The 21,880-nt window shown below is 42.7% G+C and overlaps 1 protein-coding gene across 2 annotated transcripts in view; it reads left to right on the forward strand.

The window, feature by feature from the left end:
- The window catches only part of FSTL4 (follistatin like 4), a 406,465-nt gene that overhangs the window by 276,889 nt on the left and 107,696 nt on the right, over nt 1-21,880 (forward strand). The window lies entirely within an intron of this gene.

The following is a 21,880-nucleotide window of genomic DNA, read 5'->3' on the forward strand; positions in this document are numbered from 1 at the left end:
CTGTCTGCTGAAGTCCCTTAATATTAAATAGATAAATCTTTCTCTTCAGACTGGATTCACGTGTAGAAATAGCTAAATATATTCTTAACACAAAGTAAATTTACAGGGTTGTGCACTCTATCTAATGCATTGTCATTTTAATGGATTCTGGTTTAATTGCTCATATCCCACAGCTGAAAGCAGGTTTTCCTCATTCTCCTGAGGACCTGTTGCTTCCTTAAAGTATTGGCCGGGGGCCATAGCCTAAGCTGAAACAATTTGCCGAGCATTTTCCCTGTGTTTGGAGCAGGACCACAGCCGCTGATGTTTGCAGGGAAGCTCTAGCAGAACAAGCTGCCTGTGGGGGCTGGTGCTGAGGCCACACGTGGGGCAGGTCGGGGGCTCATGGAGGAGCCCGTCCTTCCTTGTTTTACACCCCGAGTCACTTATGACCTGAAAAAAAATCAGCTGATTAAACATTTTTTGCTCCAGAAGTCAATACTGTCTACACAGTGAGCTCGGAGAGAGTGGTAATAATTCCTAATATCTCTGTAAGTCTCAATATAAAAATGAGGCTTTGCCAATTGATTATGTGGGCTTATCCCGGATCAGCCCCTGATAAATGGAATAATCTGGCAGGAGTGAGTCCTCTCGAAGGGAGCTTAGTGGAAGGAGATGGACAGTCTGGGGAGCTGGTGGCTTTCGTATACACTGATGGATCTTTGTAGTTATTCCCAAATTCTTGTGTTCACTTTGATGCTTCCTCAGTTTGAGCTGGCGTACCTGTTACCCTTCCAATGGCCAAGAGGCAGGTTGGATGTGGAGGAGGCACAGGGTTTTAGGTCTGAGTGGCCCCTGTGCTCTTCCATGGAATAGCAGCAGGTGCTCCATTCTGGGTTTACCTGTTGAACATGAGGAGTCAGATGTTTCTCCTGATGAGTTGGGGGTTCTCTCTGTAGAGTCACAGAATCATAGAATGGTTTTGGTTGGAAAAAGACCTTTAAGACATCAAGTCCGACTGTTAACCCAGCAGTGCCAAGTCCACCTCTAAACCGTGTCCCTAAGAACCTCATCTACACATCTTTTAAACCCCTCTAGGGATGGTGACTCCACCACTGCCCTGGGCAGCCTGTTCCAACATCTGACAACCCTTTCTGGGGAGGAATTTTTCCTAATATCCCATCAAAACCTCCCCTGGTGCAACTTGAGGCCATTTTCTCTCGTCAGGGGTGTCTCGAAGCTGTGGCTGTGCTCACCGTCGGCACAGGGAGTGTGAGTCGGTGGGTGTGAGGATGAATGTGAATAGTTATAGATGGTGTCTGCTTAAGAGTTTGATAGGTTGTAGTAAAGTCTTACCAGCAACTCAGTTCACGCCATGTCTTAAACTGCTTGTGAAATAAATACAACTGTCAGATCTCTAAGTAGCAATGCACAGTTTGTGCACAGAATATTTTTCATTCAAACCAACCCAGAGGTAAAAATTGATGAAATGCTCCAAACAACAGATGGCATATCCACAGTGTCAGTGCGCACGGGGGATGAGTGATACGTGTCCTAACACGTTCTGCATGGCAGTTGCTCAGGCACTTCTCTGTGCTGATAATGAAAACAAAGTGACCAAATTTGATTTGAGATCTGAAAATGGGGAAAGCGATACAGCAGCTGAAGTATGTCATTTATCTTAAGAAGTCTCTTTGCTTGGATTTCCCAGGGAAAGTTTGCAACAGAAAACACCCTCCTTAAGCCTTCAGCTTAACCCCCTCGTACGGGAGATCTGGGGGCTTCACCAGGGCTGAGGAGTCGAGCGCATGGACAAGAGTTTGCAGGGCAGTTGGCCTTTAACTTGTGCCAGTCCGACACACCTTCTTCTCGAAGAACTCCCCCGGTAAAACACACAGCTCCGTGCACCAGACTTGTCTTCCATCATTTTTTTTGACCTGACTCTTTCATGTTTTCTATAAAAAGAGAGATGACGGTCCCAGCCATCCTTCTGCTTTGCTGGGTTGCACTGTCATGTTATTTCCATGGACAGGGATTTGAGCTGAAAACCAGCTGTGTTTTCTGCTGTAGAACTGTTTATCTTCTTGGAGGCTGGGGTGAAGTACAGCATCTTTTAATGAGACCTTGTCATTAGCACTGATATTATTAGATTGCCTTGTTCCTATTTCAATACCTGTTGTTTTAAATATGTAATAGAAAAAGGAATGCTATACTGCAGCTAAAAATACTCCAGAATGGTGTATTTGTGGCTCTTGTTACACTTTGATGGTTGTGGCTTGTTTTGTTTTCTTTTCTGGGAAAAATGTTCTGTCTGTTGTATTTTATGAAGAATTGGTGACATCTGGTGATCACTTATAATGAGCCTTCTTAAGGCTGCTGACAAAAAAAAACCTTTTAGTAACGAAGATTTGTCTTGCAGCGTTTCGAGGAGAGAGACTGCAATTAGCACGTAATCCCTACCCACCGCTTGGCTTGGGGAAACACTCAGAGTTGGTGTCAGAGCAAATATTCTGTTTTCAGCGTATTACAGAATGAAAAAGGTTCCTTGGCTCTTAGGTCTGATTGAATAAAGGTTTATCTAGGTGAAAAGGGCAGCAGTGATGCTCTGCTCCCCGCGAGATGGGCACACAGAGCTCCCGATAATGTCAGAGGAGGGGTTGTTTGCAGGATTAATACTGGCTACATCGTTAAGTTAGTTGCATTTATATTTGTGGGCAGGCTGTTTTACTTCAGAGTTTTCTCATTTGTGTTCAAGGTATAATAACCCAAAAGTAAAAGAACTAGAAAGCTGGCTTGGTATCAGTTCTGCATTGATCAGGTCGGGGGGTGTTCTACGTGCTCCCCCCGTGCACGTAGTGCCCATCTTCCCTGCTGGCATCGAGGCACCTATAGCATATATGAGCATGCTGGCAGCAGGCATATGGATTTTTATGAACCAGATGATCTGCATTGTTTGTCTTTTATGTTTGGTTTTTTTTTTTTTTTTTTAACAACTCCCAGCTGTTAAAACCTTTTTTGATTTTTTTTTTTTTTAACGTGTGGAAGGTTGGATTGCTGTGGATTGCATTTGTTACATGAATCTGAACAGTAAGGTGACACAGGGGTGTTTTTTAGTACCTTTTAAGAGGAAAAAATAATGTTGTCTTGATCATAGAACTTTTATTCATAGTGTGAATCTAAATGGTTATAGTGTTTTGCGTTTGTTTGTAAAACAAAGTTTCAAAAGGAGTTCTAAGGCCTTGAAGTAGCATTGACTTTGTAAAATATTTTGTGATACCTTGAGAATTTTACTATGATTTTTTTTGTGACTTTTTTTTAATCAGTGAAATTCATACAAGTGTCAGGAGTCCGATAATATTTTTATTTTAAAAATAGTAACCTTGTTCATAAGGTCTTAAAAACTTTGAACAGAATTACTATCAGTAGTAATTAAAATACTTAATTGAAAATCCGCAATGACTTCTTGTCTCTAGCTGTGCTCTGCCTTAGAACTGTCTTATATTTTTAAAAAACCAAAAATTAGCATTTAGAAAAAGGGTTAAATACCACCCATTTTGTGCAAAACTATTGAAGGTATTTGGGTGCTTCAATTCATTGAATGCAAGCACTAAAACTGAGTAAAAATAGAGGCATACGACGCATAGAATTACAGAAACACAGTTTGAACTTGGCTTTGCCCACAGCGTGATCCTGGTGCGGGGGTGACAGCAGATTTTCGGCTGCTTCGTATTGTGCCGACGTGCAGCTGCTTTCGGTGAACGTGAAGCTCTGGAAAAAACTTCAGTCAGGTTTATTTTTTAAGAAAGATCTCTCCAGGTTATCTGAATTGTGCAAGCCTAAAGCTTGCCTATGTAATCCCTGGAGAAACCACAGGTTCTTGTGAATAAAATGGGATCTGAAATACAGAACTGGTGGCCATGGTAGCATTTCTTTTATTTCTTTGATCAAGTAAGGTCTGCTCTTGCTACCTGGTTTTGTAGTCAATTTTGAAAGTAGCATATTTCTGACCAAAACCAGAAATGTCCTTTTTTTTTCTCCGTCTGTTTGAATTTCTCTTTCCAATCCTATGAATAGACACTCAAAGGACGAAGGCTCGGTGTTAGCCCTGGACAACCCTCCATTGTTTTCTCGTGTCACAAAAACATTAAGCTACTGATATCTCTGGATTAAGTGAAAAACAAAGCAATAGCTGGGTCCTCGCAGACCCGGGGTAATGCACACACTGATATGCAAACCAGTAAGTGTATCGCTGTGGGCTTCTCATTTCACCAGTGTGCCAGAGGAGATACCAGTGCAAGGAACAGCTTGGAAGTGATAGTCTCTTCCGAACTCCAGGTCTGCTCCATGCACTTAGGTGGGACTTAGTGGTGTGACCTTGGAGTGGAGCTTCTCAGTGTAGGGTAGACCTCAATGTCATCCTAATGTTGTGGACCATTTAAAGCTGGTTTGCAAAAAATGGATACAGATGTAGAGTGGTCTCTGCTACTTATCTGTTCTCTCTAGCGTGTTTTGAACTTTCTGACTGGTTTATACCAAATTAAACAGCAGAGGCACAGAAACCCAGACGACAGGTTTCTAGAAGTTTGAGAACCCCTCATGGATTGTCCAATGGGAAGCCAAGGCTGAAGCTGAACTTGCTGAGAGACAGTGGAGAATTGACACAAGAGGGAGCCATTATGTGTGAAAATATTTGGAAATTGGCTCAGCAAGTCCCAGTGCTCTGGGAACAACTTCTTGTATGTGCAATTGCACAGGAGCAGCCACCCCATTTCTGTGCCAGGGGAGGGACAAAGGGGCTCAGCTCCCCTGGAACGTCCCCAGGGAAGGACAGCATTTGGGGTGTGCTGTCCCCAGATCCATTTTATGCTGTAGCTGCTGCTGAACAGCTGCTTGGTTGTGTTAGGTTTGGTTTCCAGTCCTGCAAACAGCCAGGAGTGATGGATGTTGGCGCAGGAGGAGTTTGGAGGGTGGATGGAGGCCAAGTCCAGACCCTCTTGCTACTGACCTATGGACGGTTTGCTACTTATTCCTTCTCAGCTCTGTATAATTTATTCTGGATCTGATGGACACACCTTGTAGAGGACATTTAGCACATCAACAGCAATAGCTGAGGAAGTATGCATGTTTTCTTCTCCTTTATTACTTTTTTTTAAGACATAGAAGGACTGGGTCCTTTTTTATTATTTTATCTCTTTTCCCCAAGAGATCAGTGCCCAAGCCAGGTGCTGCCATCTCATGCAGCACCCCCAGCATGGGTCCCCACCTCCCATTTCATCATTAAATTCAATTATTTTGTTTTATCTTTGAAAGCAAAACCATGTTATCTTCTGAGTGTATTTGCAGACTATAAGCATTTCCATGCTTCTGCAGGATACCATGTGACAAACCTTAATCAGAGATCTCTACTGCTTGGATTTATGATGTCTCTCCATCCTTAAGCTTTTCCTATTAATTAAGATTGTAGAGAATGTCTTTCAGCTTTGCCTTCAGCATTTCATTGCTCGTTTTAGCATGTTTTTGTGTTCAGCTGCCTTGTAATTTTTTTGCACATCTGTGAGCTCTGCGAAGGTGAATCTCTTGGCCCAGGTGGGACCTTGGGGCAATGTTGGACATTCAGGGGAGGCTGTGGAAGTCCTACACCTTTCTTGCAGTCTAAAGTCAAATGGAAAGCCATGTTTGAGCTCACTTTATACATGTCTCTTTTTCCTCACTGTGTTATCTGACTATACGTTGAATATGCTTGCACATTTCTACATATAAAACTTCCTGTAGGTAGCTACTTGGCCACGTAACGCTGACTCGATGCCACCTTCAGCTCCCACCACCCCAGGAATACGTTTCGTGATGCTTGAGCCAAGGCATAATTTTCAAATGAGAAGGTAGACTCACGGTTTTACTATTTGATAGTATTATTCATTCTCTAATAAATTATATTGCCAAAAGAAGAGTTTTTGACTGTTTCTGAAGCATGGAAAACTAAGTTTCACAGTTAAAATGCCCTGGGCAAGATTGTCAGTAGTTATTAATGTGGGTAATTGCATATAGTCTCTCTTCTAGCTGTGCAATTTCCCTTGTCATTTAGTTGTTTTCCTGTTTTTTAGTGGATCATATTTATCAGCACTTATTACCTATCACAGCAAGCACTGACAGGCAAAGACCTGCTCTGAGTCCCAGCGCCATAGATGCCCCGGTTATTTCTGCAGGGCCAGAGAACTCAGGCACATTTCTGCAGTGCTCCCCAGCAGCCAGGCTGGATTTGAAAACACTGCCTTTGTGGTATTTCTGATGCTACCAATGCCCTCTAGATCATGGGAGAACAGAAGAAGAGCAAGAACCACAGCATGGGGAGTCTGCTCCCAAAATGTGGAGGGGGAGAGAGGTGTAAGCATTTTTTTTTTTTAAGTTATTCTGTGGAATGGATATGAATTAGAAATAGCATGTATTTCCTTCCCTTCTCCCCAGTTTTAATTCCTGCTTCTTTGTGACATTGAGGGTGTTGCTCTGTTTCCTCTGAAGATGGAGATAAGATCTTTGGATGTTCTGATGAGGAGATCACTGCCTGTAAGGGGGATATCTGCTGCTTGATTTGTGTTTGAAAAGTGTGAGCCTTGCAGAAACATTCCTTTCATCACATTTTAGTTAGTTATTTAGAAAATGGAAATAGGAAAAAAAATTGTATTTTTAGATTGCATGTTTCTAACACTTTTTCTGACTAGGAAGGAAAGAGACGCCAGGTCCTCCAAGAACTGCACAGAGTGTGTTTCTCCGAGGCTGCTGTGGGGGTATGGAGAAGACATGTGTGGGACGTTATCTGCCCTGGTTCCTCCTCATCCTCTTCCTGCTGCCGTGTTTGCTGCCCATGCTGGCAGAGAGATGGGGTCATTTCAGAGCTTCGAGGTTCTGGGTCCTTTGCACTTACCCTCTAACAGGCTTTCTCTTCTCCCCCTGCCAGTGGGTGACCTGAAAAACAGCATCTGATTTCCTCTAATGGCTGATTTGTTTGAGAGGTCGGAAAGCGCAGCTGTAAATTACTATATAGCTCCTTATTTGTTGTCCAGATCAAAAGAATGCTCTTGATTTTGAAGTAATGGTGGAAGAACAGCAGAATTTCCTGAATATTTTTTTTTTTCCTATGTGGACTAGATCCTCCCAATCTTGCTTTGTTTCTGCCATTTCTGGCATATGTAAAACCGTCTGCTCCTGGTGGGAAGGTACCACCAGCAGAGGTGGGCAGATGCTGGGCCAGGTCAGAGGATGCTCTAGCTTTTGGTTGTAGCTGGTGGCACTAGGGAAAGCCTAATGCCTCTGGGCATAATTGGGAGGAAAAGGGTGGTATAGGAGGATTGCTGGAACCTTGTTACCAAGAAAGACGGGAGCATTTTCTTTATAAATTTTATTCCATCTACTGTGCTGGGAAATGGGTTCACACGGATCATCTGAATCCGTATAAGTCATAACTACCTGGATTTATGTGAACAGGTATTTAATTGAACTGTTTCTTCTTCTTCTTCTTTTCAATTTATTTTTTTAACATGAATGTTTAACATCATGGGGAAAAAGCGCCAAGTGAGGTGTCCAGCCAACCCAGAGAGTGCCACTGACAATATTAGCAACTTCGCCGCATTTCTGCCTGTAGTCTCAGCCCAAAACAAAATACTCTGGGGGGCAACAGGGCTGTAGCCAGGGATGTTCACATCGTGAATCCAGATGCTTTGTCAAGTGATGTACCCAAGGTGTGTTTGGGCTTCCCCCATGGGTACCAGGAGCCCTCAGTGCTATATTATTTGAAGTACAGTGTTGTATAGAAGTCGTTACAAACTTGCAATAATTTTTACCATCTTTTCTAAAACCTTGTTATCCTAGCTGCAGTTTTACCCTTCTTGAGGTTATTATTGGTTCACCTATACTGTTTTCTGCACACCTAATCATGAGTTTGAGCCTTCTCAATTTGCCCCTCAGTCAGCAGCCCAGTGTGGTCGGGGGACTGGGAGAGGAGAGGATTTGACTCTAAGGTGGCACCCAACATTGGCACCCATGTTGGCCCTGAAGCTCATTAGGAACCATCCCCACAGAGAGGGCTTTTTTCCTGGAAGCTGCTTTGACCTGTTTTATACCTACCACATCTTCAGCACCTTCAAAAGGGCATCTGACAGCATCACACCTTTCTCCTGAGCCACTGGGATTGCCTTGACTGATGAGTGGTGGGTTTTGGCTCCCCAAAAAATCACATCTAGATCCCCTTAACCCAAAGGCAGCTCTCTGAGAAAATGTTGGTAGTTTGGAGGTACCCAAGGCTGAAGCTGGCAGAAGCAGTGGCTGTCTTCACAGGCATGAACGGAGTGCTGGGTCCCAGTACCGTGTCACAGCACCAATGGCATCCTCCTCCTCAGCACGAGTTCTGTTGTCAGTTCCTGCTTGTTTTTGCATCAGAGACTGGAATGGTGATGATGTCCGGCATTGCTCGCTGAGCCATTGCCTTTGTGCTGCCCTTGGTATCAAATAAATGACTATTTTATGTGTGAAGCTTGAGGACTGCAAATAGAGCATAGCTTGCCATAGCAAACACATCTCTATAAACTGCATGTACTGGTAAGATTTTCACAGGCTAACGTGTTTGCTATGTCTGAATAATCACACTAAAGAGGAGTCGATAACCTATAGATTTTACAGAATACAGTATGTTTCCTGTCTGGTCCAAATAGCCATGACGTGTGTGGTCATTCCAGTATTGTAGCACTCATGGGCATTGCTGTCTGGCAGGCTGGGTAGCTTGGCACTGAAGTACTTGCCTGTATGTTTAGTTTTAATTCAGGTCTGATTTTGTGATCTGTTAGCTCCATCAAGTTATTTAGGAGTTATGAATTTGTTAACGTATAGACATTAAGCATGGTATGAATAAGGCCATTTCTTATTATTTCTATCCAATTTAATGTACTTGTATTATCATTTCAGGATACTGATTTGAATTCAATACTGTTTAGAAAACAAATACACGTCCAAATTGGCTACAGATGTGATTCATTTAATTTTGTGCCTTTCAAGATGTTTTAAACATCTGATGTACAAGTGTGGTGGGAGGTTGCCAAGAGGGGCACGTTTTTATTGAAGTCAAAGAAGCAAAAACTCTTCATCTAAAACAAGGTAGGATTTTTTTTTTTCAATGTTTAAAAGAACGCCTAATCAAATATTTTAATGAAAGGACGTTTCTTTTGGCTCTGCATTAATATAATGAGTGTCCAACATTAACGGTTCTTCTGCCAAGGCACATCCATTGCCAGGTATTTCAGGTGCTCAGCTTGTGGTGGCCTTTAAGGCTGGAAAGGTGATGATGTGACCAGTGTGAATACAGCCACACACTTGGATGAGCTGAAGAGAGACAGATCCCTGCTGAAGAACACCGTATAGAGATGGCAAAGGAAGAGAAAATAATTAAGCAAGTTCAAAACAGGTGCAGAGGATATTTTGAAAGCTGTTGGTTTTCACTCCTTAGATGTTTTTTTTTCTGTAGAAAATATTGTTTTTTCCTTCAGTATTAAGGGAGGAGAAAATAATAAACTTCAAATACATTTCCATTCTAGGATTTTTATTTTTTAAATTGGAGTATGTTTTTCTCAGAGCTTAAACTTTCATATGCAGGGGATGTTTGCTGGAAAAGCAGGTGTATGTCTGAAGCCTCACACCTGTTAGGGATGCAGCAGCCAGCTAATACAATTTAGAGCACAATTTATGGTGATAAGGATGCCAGGACTGAATTATGCAGCAAGCAGCTGCTCTGTGTCCTCCTATCTCTGGCCCATACGATTGCTGCACCATATCTTCGTGTGTGCAATCATGTGTGTAAATGTGTATAAAAGTATTAATATGATATGCATGCCCTGCTGAGCTGGCTGAATTTTGGGCAGTACGCTGCTGCCAAGTTCAGGAGAGTTTAGATTAAGGAATTCCTGAGTTTGTAGGTTTTGATGCTCCCCAAACCCATATTTGGCCTTAATGGACCGGAGGAATTATGCCATTTAATGTCTTCATAGCCTGAATCACAATATGTATTTGAGTGCCTTTTAACTGAGCTCTGTATTTAAACCTGTGAGCAGTAAAAATAATCCTACCTATACAGATCAGTGTAATTTTCAGGTTCATGACAGATGCAGCTGGTAATTTCATTTTCCTAATTTTAGTAGTCGTCAAAACCTTCAGCTGCAGTCTCATAAAGGCACTTCTTGCAGGGTTTTCCAATCCCCGTGGTTCGAGGCGAGTTGGGAGGATTTTGCATGCTGGTGGTGTGTGCTCCCCTCCCCACAGACGCAGGCAGCGGGGCTTCCTGAGCAGCGATATTCATGGCTGGGGCTGGGAAATGAGGAAGCATTTTTAGTAGCAGCTTGTGAAAAGTGCTATTAAAAGGTGGCCTGAACTCCTCCCCTCCTCCGCTCCCAAGAGCTCTTGATATGAGTTTGGGCTATTTTCAAGCTCCTAGATAGTGTATTAGAAAAGCGGAGGTGCAGATAAGCAATAGCTGTTGACTTTGAAGCCAAGAGATTAATAACAGCTCCTGATATTGTTAGCAAAAGACATGAAAAGGACAGTAGTGTGAGGAAGCATGCCTTGATGTTGTGGACTGCTCCCATTTTTTATTGACTACTGCAATCTCTACAAGGTTTGACACGGTCTTAGAGCAGTGCCATCTTGGTGGAACGATGGTGGACCTTGCTGGTGGCATCCTTCCTTGGAAATGGTCATAATCTTTTAATCTTCACATCTCCGAGGCTTCCGCAATTGTAGTTTTTCAGCTTTTCACTCCTCAAAGGAAATACCATAGCTGCAGTCTGTCCTTTTATGACTTAGAGAAGTCCCATCTGCACATACTTCTGCCAGGTGTTGGTTTAAATGTGCTGTTGTCACCCTCTTGAACTGCACTGTTCGTATTTTATCTCGGGTTCTTCTCTGGTCTTGTTGCACCCCAGCTACAACTAACAGCTAGGTGAGCACATGGAAACGGAGGTACAAGGCGATATGGCATTAGCCAAATGCATATTAACATTTTTCTTTTTTCACCTGCCTCACTTCACAAATACGTACCCATGAAAAAGCATGCTCATGGAAAAGCATACCCCTTTCTCAAGTAAGGCTTTTCTAAATGTCCTTTGAGGAGTTAATAAATTAAAACTGGAAAAATAAATTGGTTTCAGGGTCTCTCTGGCTTCTAATATATATATATTTTTTTTAATTTTTTTTTTTTTAAGGTCATGCTTAGCTTTTTAAAACAACCTGAAAGACTGTGGAGATCTTCTACCTGACATGAAAATTTGACTTAACGAATAGAAGCAAAGGGACTATTTTGACATTTGCCTGTCTCTAAGAAAGCAGTTCTGCTATAGTACACCACAAAGACAAAAGATCCCGATAAAGTGTTGGGGTGAAAGGCTGTCCATTAGCAGGATGAGACTGTCTGTGGCTTTCCTGGGGAGTGTGTGGTTTGTAAACCTTTGGGCTTGTCTTCCCAGGGAAATTTAAATGCTGGAGGTTTCCTGTAATGGCTTCCTCCAGCCTGCACGTACACAGGGAACAGTGAAGGGGTCTGGTAGAGGGAAATTAATCAACTGGAAGCCAAAAGCACTAAATAACACATTTTTAAAACGATGGAAAAAAGGTGACCTAGGGAGGGGCACAGCCAGAGAGTGGTCTTGGTTCTTTATGTGTTGTAGGAAAGGATGATCAAAATTTAATGAGCATCATAAAAAAATGTTGCTCCGCTGTCATTTGCTGGTTTGCTCAGGGCTTTGGCATATGTTGTGTTTTCCATGCAGATACGGGAGGTAAGAAGTGGTGGGCACAGTGATTTGTAAAGAAACAACTGTGTGGAAATGCATTTCTGTAGTTTCTCTATATGTCTGTGCAATAGAGACATCTCAGCCTGCGCAGGCTGAGTCGCTACTGACCTTCTGCGCCCTAACAGAGATCCAGATATGCAATCTTCCTAGATTTCTGTTTTTTAAAAGTGTGACAGGGTTACATTGTTGTAACAACTCTACGCATGAATACCACCGTCACGTTTTGTATGTGGGTCACTTGCAATATCTCTGAAATATGAATTAGGCCAACGGGCTTTTGGCTGGTATCTTTGAGATGGCAGGCAGGATGCTACCTTACATTAGATAGCAATATAATTTTTTCACAGCTCAAAATAAATTTATCTGACAGCCATAGGTATATTTTCTGCTTGGTTGACTGCAACTCAAAACATTTTGTGTTATTACAAATCCTACCATGTGAGGCATAGAATTTCAGACTATTAGTTTTAAAAGTTTTCAGATGTTTGGCTGCTGTTATATTAAAAAAAAAGAGCAAAACTCAAGAGGTTACTTCACCTCTTTACCAGGGAAAAGGTATTGAAATAAATAAGCACAGATCTTGATGTGAGTCATCTTTTCTGTGCTGCAAATGAGGGCTGAATCCTGCAAACTCACTGATACTCCACCATCCTAAAAGTGGGGTGAGCAGAGTGGGAGCAATCCTCTGCAAACATGGTAGTCCATGGAGAAAAATGCAATCACCCTGTTACTGCAGCATTAATATAAGTTACTTTTAATTTGCTTTAGAAGCAAAGTGGTAAAGACACAGCACGCTACAAATTTTGGTACTGCTGTTATTTGCCTGGCTGTGGTTTGAGATGTTTGGAAGGCAGGTGAGGGGAGGATGATGGGTGGCTGTGGTGTGCAAGTCATCATCATTGCCTGCCACATGTTTTAGCTAGATTTTTATTTAAAGCTTGAACACTGAATCCCCTTTTAACTTTTTGTCACATTTCATATGGCTTAACAGAAACTTGTAGTGATGTATCATAGTTAGTGCGTCACAAAACCACACAGTGTATGAGAAGGACCTGACATGACTGAGGGCCTGACCCTGTTTCTAATAAATGGCATTAAATTCTTTGGCTTACCTTCCCGAGCAGCTTTTGCTTGTTTTCTATAGCTCTTGTGTTTTATGTAGTGCTAAAGACAAGAAGAAAATCTCTTGCTCCAGACCATGTATAAACTGATTTGACTTTTTCGTTAATGTAAAGTCTTTGTATACTTGCAGGGGGCTTTAGCAAGATACCGAGGTGATGAGAAAAGGTTTTCACTGAAGAAACAGGCACACTATCAGCAAGTTTTACTGTCTTATAGAACCTGCCGTGTCAGAAGGAGTTCCTCACATAAAACAGAATTACATGACTCCTTCAGAGCACTCAGCATCCAGACTTTTCTCTTAACTGTAGTGCCAGCACAACGGCTCTGCGATGCCCAGCGTGCGCCTTGTGCTGCAGGTTAAGCTGCACGCGTTTTCTGGCAAAGAAAGAAAATCGCTTTGGGTGATTTTCCCAGTGGCTGGGAGTATAAAGCGCGAGCATCACTTCTTCTGCAGAGCCCTCAACAAATAAAATTTATGTCAATAAAACTATGTTAAACCAGACTTACCATTATCAAACCGCCTCTCTGAGCGAAGAGGAGCTAAATCTGTGCAGCATTTTAACATCCTTCTCTGCTGCAATATTGAATTTTAATCTCTCAGCTGTAATAAACCTCAGAATTTTATCCTCTTCAGTGGTTTGAGTTTCATTTGTGTCCTGTGCTGTTTGGAGGCAGGTGGGATTTCGATGTTCTCTGTGGGAATGAAGGCTGGCTGTAAATTGTGAATAAACCCCAGCTCTTGTGACACTTTAAGGTTACTGTGAGCATAAGGGCGTGTAGTTGTGCCAGTTCATTGCTTGGCAGAGCCCTGGGAACCAAGGGATACATCACTTGTATCTGTCACTTGTATTGTACTTAATGCACTTGAAATAAATATTGTGTGTTATGAATAATGGAGCAGAGAATGAAATGAAAAGATTTCCTGGTATATGAAACAAATTCACCACTGTAGTTGAGGGTCTCCGTAGTGCCATTTGGGCAGAAATGTATTAAGATGGTAACTGTGTTTGGAAGGCTATCCTGTAAATGGCTTAAACGCTTTCTTTGGGAAGAGTCTAGTCATGTGCATTCCTTTCTTCCCTCTTTCCCCTCTAAACCTAAAACACCTTCTGATGCTGGGGGGTCTGTCAGGAAGCAGCAGGCACCCAGGGCAATGCCTGGCACTGCCTCCATCCTCTTCAGCATGGCCATAATTTGGGGGTTTTGGCTGCGGCCGAGGCAGAACCAGGCAGTGTGTGGGTTTTCCATGGGAGCGGCAATCCTCGTCCAAATGAGAGATGGAAATTTGCGGAGCACCTTTCTTTACGGGGGGGATCTATGGGGAGCACAAGCAGACACTTTGCAGGGTGGGAACAGAAGTGCTGGTGCCATCTGTGCTGTGCCTGGCGAGCAGGTCCCTTGAGGCCATCGCTCGCTGCGTCCCTGCCTTTAAATTGGGCTAATTCCCTCTCGACAGAGGCTCAGTGTAGGGCTCTTGTGGATCAAAACATAGTGATTTGTCATTTGTGCTTTACCCTGGAATATGTGTCACACTCAGTGCTGAAAATCTTCAGGAAAAACATGTTTTCATCCCTCTATTTCTGCAGTAAGAAGCTTCCCTCCCTACTTTGGTGACATATATAATGAAAAATCCCACTGCCGACGGTTCAGAGTGGGGATATTGTTATCTTGACAGGCCTCCAGCAGATCTACTCCAGAATTGGTACCTTGAACCGCAGAAAGGTTATTTGCGTTGTCAGCAGCAAAGCACTTCCAGTGCTTGGATGACTGTCCCATTCATCATCTATCATTATAGTGCTTAAGAGAATAGAAAAAAAAAATCCCATGAAGAAACAGGAGAGGAATTCATCCCCAAAATTCAGCCTGTTGCATTGGTGAGCTTTTAGTTATTAATTCTGTTTCTTGATCGGCTGCATTTGCTGCTCATATGTGGGTTTAAACTAGAAATACAAATATGATTGTTTCTGGTGTCTGGGATCCGATGGGGGAGGACAGGAGGAACTGTATGAATTTGTGTTATAAATGAGCAGATAGAGTAGATTTGTTTGTATTTTCTCTGTGTGTTGCGGCCCGAGAGCTGTAATGCTGTGGGTGCCTGGGTACAGGCAGGTGAAGGTGTACTTGGAGGTGTAGCTGGGTTGAATTTTGTGGTTAATTGGCCGAGTTGGTGTGATGGGAATCAGAGTCCTTGTTCGCACCATTTGTCGTGCAGAAAGGATCTAGTTTAACACTTTTTGGATTTGGGACATTCTATCATTAAGTGTCAGGTTTTGGTTGTCTGTCATGGGAGGTTCTCTTGATTTCTGGGGTGGCATATATTGTGGAGGATGATTATAATAACAAAAATCCAACTGAAGCGTTGGTGTTAAAACTACTTCAGGTGGATTAGTTTTGACCTCATCAAATTTTGGAGAAGTGGACTCTCGCACATACCTATGCATATTGTAAATGCTTCCCTTTAAGTCTGTTGTTGTTGGACCAATTTAAGAGTTCTGTGTGAAACTCTTACTCCTTTTTAATTAATTATTTTTACATTAGAAGTGCTTTCTCCCTCATTGTGCATGTTTTCCTCTTTAGAAGTTAACATTTTATAATTACAGTAATGCCCTTTAGGGTGTACATTACAATTGACTAATGAGATGCCTGAGAGGTCTCCTAACAACATCTGAACAGCAGTCACAGCATATTGTTATTAGACTATTACACCCATACTTAACAATACTAAATACTCTAGCTTACTGTAATCATATTGTCCTTTAGTGCTTAGCAAGAGGATCTTGGAGACTTCCCAGTTCAAGTGCAAGGTGGGGAAGTGCCTAAAATCAGCTGTTGTTTTGCAGTGGGTTTCTCTGAGGATGTGGAAGGACACACAGTCTGGGGAGAATTGTGGTGTTTTATTATTGCAGTTGGGTTGAGAATGTCATGAGAACTAGTTGCCAGTGCATGTGCGTACCCTCTGCACTCCCTGTGTGCAGAGGCAGGCGTAAACATCATCCACCTTCTGAGTGGGGATATTACTGAGAGAAACAGGGTAACCGTAGGCAATGGCTGGCTCAGAAATGCTTAAGAGTTACTGTGATAGAGGACGAAGCCATCCAAGGACAGATCCTGCGGTGTGGCGGTATAGAAGCAAGAGTATTTCCAGGAAGACAACAGGGAAACCTGTTTATACAAACACCCAATAAAAAAATTTAATGTTCTTGGCTTCATCCATCACCAAGGATGGCATGCAGTAGCCTTTATCACTCACATTGCTGTCTGCTTTTCCCTTGCGTACCTCAAGGTATGGATAAGAAACCAGACAGTAAGAAGCAAAGTACGTTTATTAATGCAAGAGAGTTGGATTCATGGGATCCCTCGCAGAGTGGTGTTGAAGTGCTCCTTCTGACAGTAGAAGCCAGTGAATTGTTTGGAAAGGTAAATGTTTCAGAGCACAACAGGATCAGTAAAATTTACATTAGTGCCAGAGGGCTTTAACGTTTATTAAAGCTTCCAAATAATACATTTGCTATCTAGAAGTATTTGATAGATGTGCCAGTCAGCCATAAAAAAGTGAACATTGGTTACTTCCCAGAGGAATCCAGACAATTTTGCTTTCTCTAATAGGAATAAGGTGGAGGATTGTAAAATGTCAAACAACAGATTGCATAGCATCATCAACTGAAGTAGGCATAAGGAGCAAACATACCATTTATCTTAAAAAAAGCCCTTTTGATTTTGTTAATTTAAATTACAGGGTGTCTTGATTAAAGTCACGATGAAATTTTCCATATAGAAATGGGGACTGTGAGTTTGCTACAGGTTGCCAAGGCTTTCTGGTCACTCAGACCGAGGGACCAAGACTCTCCCTCAATGTGACTCTTGAAGTGAGCTGAGCTAATCATCAATGTATGAAAATCAACTCTTCCAGTTCATGATGGCAAGTGGATGTGTTGTAGATGTTTTCAGGTGCTTCAAATGGCCAGAAAGATGATGACAATAATGATTATTGTTATTATTTTGTCCTGCAGATTGCTCATGAAGATTGGCTTCAACATTAATACAGCAGCACTCCCCAATGGTCTACCAGATCTATTACCTTCATTTAAAACTGGCGATCTCAGGTGCAAAAAATAAAACTAAAGGGCAGCATCACATGTAAACGGATGTTTACAGCAGATGCATTGCAAAAGAGATTTGGTTTAAAACAAGTCTTCCTCTTGTTTACCTGTTGATGTGTTTGTTTTGGTTTTTTTTCCTTTTTTCTGACCTCCAAACCATCAAACCAAGGATGATAGATCTTCTTGTCCATCTCCAGCTTTTGCTGCTTCTGTATTTGAAGCTGTAATCCTTTGCTGACAGCCACACCTGATGCTATTGTGTTTGTAGGTAGAAGGGTCCCAGCAGATCTGTTGAGCCGTATTTTTGCTTGTTGTTTGTGTTTTGACAGCACTCGGAGGCTCTCACCCTGTGCCAGGAGCTCTCTGAATGCATGGCAAGAGCCTCATCTCAGAGCCTCTGAGTGGACTGGACAGACACGGGACAGGGAGGAGTCCAGATTAGTGCAGACTGAACCCCAACCCCACTGGAATCCCCCCTCCCAGTCCTGCAGCTCCCTCCCCCCCCCAATACTCCTTTTGGTCCATCACAGCAAAACCATGTTGATCAGAGCCTTCCTGCCATTGCTAGTGCTCCAAAGGGATCACTCTCTGCAGACAGACTGCTCTCACTCAGCCATCCTTACAGCAAACACATGAGGAAATGTGTAGAGTAAATGTGATCTAGTTAATTCTTTCTGAAAGCAGGGGTTTGGGTTGTACAACTTTTGTTGTAGAATTGCCTTTAATTACCTTTGATTTGTTGAAGTAATGAAACAGAAATCAAAGTCTGGATTTATGTGGGACACCCCTGTTTTCAGGAGCTCTGCTCAAACTCTTCTATCCAGGAGCATGGCTTTTCATAGATAGTATTTTTACCTTTTGTTGTTGTTGTTTCTTTGTTTTTCATGTTGAAAAGTATAGGAATATGAAATATCCCTTATGGGCCAGATAGACCACAGCAAAGCAGTGCTGTCTTTCCTGAGGACACAGTCTAGGTGATGATGCCTCTCTTAGCAATAACTTGCATTCAGAAGCAAACAGCTACCTCAATATCCCACGACAAGCTGATAGGGTGAGAGCAAATGTCCTCCAGTTGCACCAGGGGAGGTTCAGATTGGATATTAGGAAAAATTTTTTCATGGAAAGGGCTGTGAAGCACTGGAACAGGCTGCCCAGGGCAGTGGTGGAGTCACCATCCCTGGAGGGGTTTAAAAGATGCATAGATGAGGTTCTTAGGGACATGGGTTAGTGTCAGAGTTAGGTTATGGTTGGACTCAGTGATCTTAGGCATCTCTTCCAACCAAAATAATTCTGATTCCATTATTCTAAGTTTGCTAAGCTGCTTTTTTCGGCATTGCTTGGCTATTTTCTGGCTCTCCAGCCTGTTGGTGGGGACCAAGCCAGGGGAAGGGCAGGTAAAGGAGCATTTCGGGACTCCAGGTGTGTCTGGACCTGCGTGAACTGAGCACAGCACCTTGCTGGGCTCCCTCCAAAGTGCCACTGATGGATCTGCCCTCAACATCTCGGGGAATTTGCTATTTGAGTCCTGCTGTCACCTCTCTGCATTTCCCATTCCCCAAGACAGCTGACTGGTTCCCCCCACGTGCTGACTGGTTTGCTCCCCATCTATGCCAGCCCTCACCTTCCCCGCTTCAAATCCAATCCCCTGCCAAATCCATCCCCTTGGCCCTGGTGTGAGGATCCCTGTCCCTGTTGGGGGGTCCCTTCTGGGGGTGGCATCCCCAGCACCTGCCTGGCGTATGCCCAGACCCCTCTCTCGATTTATTTTCTTCTTTTTCTTAACCTTTGCAGAAACTGCGCCGTCTTCCCGGGCTGTTTCAATACAGTGTTTTTCAATAATTGAATCAATTCATTACACTGTGAATTTGTTTTGAGTTGGGATCTTAAGTAATTGGACATTCTTTAAGTTCATTTTGTTGTCACTGTTAAAAACAGCTGTGTATGGCACATTTTCCTCTCCCGCTGCCTGCCTCCCCATCTGCAACTTAGGATGTAGCATCACTATTTTAGTTTAGTAGTTTTTACAAAGAAAAACAATGCAGTCTGAAGTCAAAATGCAATTTGGAGGGAGTACACAGCAGGCGCGTGAGTTGGGTGTGTGTGCCTATGTAAGATCATGTCTCCGTGCAGAGTCATGGATTTATAGCAGAGTGGGTGTGTTGTGAATAAATTAATCATTAGACGTAGCCAGTTTTCTGTTCATGAATCATGCATAATTCACTTATGATTTCTATTACTGTGTTTGTGCTCACCAAATAGTTCGGACAAGTGGTGCAGGGATGAGTTGTTTGCTTTGACTGTGTGTGTTCCTTCTTCATCTGCTGTGTTGTTCATGCCTTGTTTCTTCTCTCTGGTTTGACAAACATTTTTAGTTTCTTAACATGAAAATAATAACTAATACTCAGCAGGCAGTGAATAATAAAAACAGCAGTAGGAATAGCCTTGTTTGCTTATGGTATCTCAAAGAAAACTTTCCCAGCCCCAGGCATTGCTGTCAGTTACGTCTTCTTTATGCCCGATATGCTGTCTGAGTGCATCTTTGGGAGAGATGTCCTGGCGGGATGAGAGCAATTGTCTACCATAATCTTCTAGAAATCCCTGGCCTGGGAACAGGCTCATGCTCTCTGTGGGTTATGGAGCATCAACATGTGGTACCACAAACGGTCTGAGCCAGCTCAGGTGATGGACACTGAATTGTGGTGGAGCTGCCTGCTGCTGACTAGAAGCCGAAGGTTCTTGCAGACATGGCCGTGGTCATGTTGCTGACCAAAGGATGATAAAATTCCCAGTAAAGAGAAAAAAACAGTTGTTTATAACATGAGCTGCCTTAGCGAGGGCCACTGTCATCAGAAAGGACAGGTAAGATATGAGCTGAGTCCAGCATCGGTGCAAACCTGGGAAGATGACGTATGGGATGTAAGACTTACAGTTTGATGTACCAGATAAATGTGTAACAAAATTCAGTATATGGAAATTGAAGCTAAACAAATTAAAAATAAAATATGTTTGCCCATTGAGACTAAGTAATCATTTGAAAAATTACTCCTATGAGTTTAAATCAGGGCTGGAAGCCTTCCTGGGAGGTGTGCAAACAAATCATGGAGCTGCTGCAGGGGAAGTCTTGTTAAATTTGGTGCTTGTGTAATAGAAGAGGTGAGAGTGTGTGCATGATCCTTTCTGGCTTTAAAAAAAAATCCATAAATGTGTGGCACACAGCATAGGCAGAGCCAGGCACTTGATAAATTGCATTTATCGTGTGCTATCCCACCTGCAGACTTTGTCCAGCCTCCCTGTCCTGGGGATGCTCGTCGTGTCTCCTGCCTGTACTGCTGCCTGCGCCCTCCCGGGAAGGAGGCAGATCTAGAACTTGCTTTTGGAGTTGGTGAACCAAGCTGTGATTCTTGGGTTACCCAAGAAAGGCTGCAGATCCATCTGTCTCTTTTCCTGTGCGTTTAGAGCTAAGGCGTGTGAGTCATTTAGGTTGATGTAGTTCAGAAGGTAATTGTGAGAGGAAGGAATAGAGTTTTTGTTTATAGAACGGGGAACTTACATTCTGATGCTGTAAGTTTTTAATATATTTTAAAAGCTCACAGAGTAATAGATGGGTGCTTTTTCTTGTAATAAAATGAAATAGTGAAATAGATATACGCTGGGGCAAGTTTTAACTCTTCCAGGTTATAGATATCTAGTGTTTAATAGTATCTGCTTCTCATGGTGTATGTTCCATTCCATTTCTGTGATATATTTGGTGAGCTCCCAGTTGCTGCTAAATTATATATGGATATCTGATAAATGTACATCTTATTAACTGAAACATATCCCTAAGATAAGCAAGCTAGTTTGGGCTTTTATTTTTAATTGAATTTTTTCAGCAGTAGCAGCTGAAGGATTGCTAATGTTCATGAATTTGCATGATGTTAAACATCTGCTCCTCTTAGCGGGAACTTTACCAGAGTTTCACTTAACTTTTAAATGCAAATCAGGAATAAAGCAGGTCCTCAGCCTTCGAGGGGTTTAGCTGTGTGTAAAGTCGGCGGGCAGGTAGCACTGCAATGGGAGCACGGTGCAATTAGCCAGCTTTGCCTGAATGTCACATTGACAGCCCATGGCTCCCTCTGTGCACAGCAATGGTGGAGATCTTGGTCTTTGGTGGTTTTTGGAGGCGGCAGGATATTCTTTGCGTTATTATCAGGCATTACAGAAACATTGCGCTGTGGTTACCTGCCGTGTAATTGCTGCAAAGCACTGCCTGGTATTTTATGGGAAGCTTTCTCTGAGCAATCAAGAGTCAAATGGTTGATATCATGACTTGTTGTAGATTAAGATTTGGGTTAAACTCGCAGATGTCTCTCAATTGCAAGAAATCTCTGAATTTCACAAAGTTTTCTCAATATTCTTCTCTCACTGCAGCGAGCTGCTACGCTTGCTCAGAGGAGTATGTTCATGCAACTTGTTGAGAAAAGCAGGTTTTTTCCCTTTTTTCCAACCACACAGGAAGAGTAGGAGGAAAGTCCAACTAACCTCTCCATGCATGTGCAAAAAAGAGCAATTAAAGGAAGACAGGCAGAAAGAGAAAGATAGAAAATGTGCATGGAGGAATGGGGATTTGTAATGAGACCTCTGAAGAACTGAAGTCATCTTTAATTTTCCTGTCCCTGTGTAAACCTGCTCTGTCAAGTCAAACAGGCCACAAGGCCACAGGTTATTGGTGTAAAGAGTTCACATAATCATCTCACTCAGATTCAGCAGTCTGTTGTTTTGGGACCATGTTTTTGCAGTTCAGGGGTGCCAATGCTTTCATTTTGTATGCATGAAAATGGGCTGATGCTGATAGGCAATTTAGCTGTAAATGGC

The sequence above is a fragment of the Streptopelia decaocto genome (assembly GCF_964273445.1).
Source record: "Streptopelia decaocto genome assembly, chromosome: 12".
Classification (NCBI taxonomy): Eukaryota; Metazoa; Chordata; class Aves; order Columbiformes; family Columbidae; genus Streptopelia; species Streptopelia decaocto.